Genomic DNA, 2,363 nt, shown 5'->3' on the forward strand with positions numbered 1-2,363 from the left:
AAAAGAGGCTCTTATTTTATATTCTAGCTTGTCAATAGCAGTGATTTGAAATCCTAATTCTTATGAAACTATAGACTTAGTATTTTGATATCATAAACATCTAATTTGAACCAGTGGTGCATTCAACATACCACGTGACACACAAAAATTGGTGTTTGTCTGTTTTTTTAATATTTACTTTTAACTTAAGAAATTGAGTAATATATAGTACTAAAATTTGAAATATAATCTACAGTTTGATACCAAACTTATTGACATAAATTAATGAAATGGTAGTTCGATAAAATTTTGAATGCGAGTCAACAAAAGGGTCTTTCACCCAGGACCCATCTGGAAAGGGTTAATGCCTTCATATTCTCAGATATATACTGGTTTTGTACTAGGATTTGTGAGTACACATTTTTTATGTTTTCTTTTTTCTGGCAACAACACTTAACATCTTTTTCATTTTGAGCTATTTCTTCCCTTAGGTGTCTAATTCTCATCTAGAATTTTTTAAAGTTAATCCAATTGTTCACAGGGTCATCTTATTTTAGGTACTTTGTCTTGTTTTTCTGACTTATCTCTCAATCTTGCTTTACTCAAGACATCTACTTTTGCTTCTGTTTCGGAAATGTTGAGTTAGTTTGTTTTCCAACTATTAGGCTTACGTAAGGACACTAAACCATCACCAGTTGACTTCTGAAGGGAGTTGCTTAAAGTTCATTCTTGTCATTTCCATGCATTTCCTTTTTTTTCCACTAAACCATCACCAGTTGACTTCTGAAGGGAGTTGCTTAAAGTTCATTCTTGTCATTTCCATGCATTTCCTTTTTTTCCACTAAACCATCACCAGTTGACTTCTGAAGGGAGTTGCTGAAAGTTCATTCTTGTCATTTCCATGCATTTCCCTTTTTTTCATAAATTATAATTCTTTGCCAAGGCCAAGAGATTTATGATTTTAGGAAAACATATAGGTTCAAATAATCAGTTAAATAAAAAAAACAAAAAACTATAACCTAAGCACTTTCAAAAGGTGGACCTGTCTTAATCAGGGGCAAACTGATGAAGAAATGTCCACCATTTGAAAGTACTCTGGTTATGAGGACAGGAAATTGATGTACAGCTACAAGTAGGTTTGAGATATTACAAGGAGTTTTACCCAGTACCTGTAAAATGTTAACTTACAGAGTGAATGCATATAGAGAAGAAAGAAAAAAAAATTGTTGACTTATTAATTTGACTTGTGTTGTTGGCGAGGTTTTAGAATCTAAATTCAAAAATAATCTAGAAAGGTGAGATTTAACAAATGATTTATAAAAGTTTTTCTCTCTCATCAAGGTATTAGTTTTTGTTTGACCTTTTGGTTTTTTTAGGGTGAAGTAAATCTAGTAATTTTGCAGTATCTTAACATTCAGAAAACTTCTGTTAAAGTGCCACACAGAATTAATGATGAGGATTCTTGTAGAATTGGAGAGAGTATTGAAAAAATAGGAAATTGTGTTGGACATAAAAAATCAGAAGTTATCTGTCAAACATGAATAATAAACGATAATTTTTTTCCTGGAAAAATGTGATTTAGTAACGTAGTTCTTTAGATGTTTTAGTTTTGGGATCTTCGTTCATTATGAATGTCAATGATTTGTTTATTTTTTTATATAAATATTTCATATTTACTGTTGATGTTAAGATGCTAGTATAAGCTGATTTTGTTAAGAAATCTTAATGCCAAAAAGGACTTGTACGGTTTTAGTGTATGGTCAGAACTGTGGTAGATGTTTCAGAATGAGAAAGTGATTTATTTGGGGGTAAGAAGACTTGATTCATATTTGATACGAACATTGCTGATTTGATGAAAGAAAACATGAATAAGAAAGAATTGTCCAAAACCTTCACGTGGTGTCTTATGTGATGAAAAGAGTTATTGTATTTTGAGACCTCTTTATGGAAATTTCAAATTGAAGATTAAGAAGGTTAATGTAACCATGTACAAGACTAGGGTAAGGACTTGGTTGAGTAATATATTTAATCTGATTTATTGTAGAAAGAATATTAACCAGCTTCAATCTGCAGAGCTGGCATTCATGAATGGTTTCTAAAAATGTGAAAATACGAAGAGAGACTTGGTAATAATAATAATGCCACCCACTGCTGAGAGATGACAGAGGGTGGTGTTCATGAAATTAAGCTCTATTTTGATTGCGATTGTTCACTGAAATTATAAAATAAATAATTTTGTCCCAAGAACTTGTGCATTAGAGCTAATAAATTTTGTTATTTCATTTGAAAAGGCTGAAAAATTGGTTTTGAAAGATTTTCCAAGAAAAATACTTGAAATAGAAGATATTCTACAGGTGAGAATGTGTTTTTATACTTAAACATTT

General features: G+C 30.9%; 1 long non-coding RNA gene across 1 annotated transcript in view; it reads left to right on the plus strand.

Annotated features, from left to right (window-relative positions):
- Positions 1-2,352, plus strand: part of LOC106470328 — a 4,607-nt gene extending 2,255 nt beyond the window's left edge. The window contains exon 3 of the long non-coding RNA XR_001291485.2: positions 2,271-2,352. This is a non-coding gene — a long non-coding RNA (uncharacterized LOC106470328). The remainder of the gene's footprint in view (positions 1-2,270) is intronic.
- Positions 2,353-2,363: the final 11 nt, after the last annotated feature.

The sequence above is a fragment of the Limulus polyphemus genome, unplaced genomic scaffold (genome assembly GCF_000517525.1).
Source record: "Limulus polyphemus unplaced genomic scaffold, Limulus_polyphemus-2.1.2 Scaffold3947, whole genome shotgun sequence".
Lineage (NCBI taxonomy): Eukaryota > Metazoa > Arthropoda > Merostomata > Xiphosura > Limulidae > Limulus > Limulus polyphemus.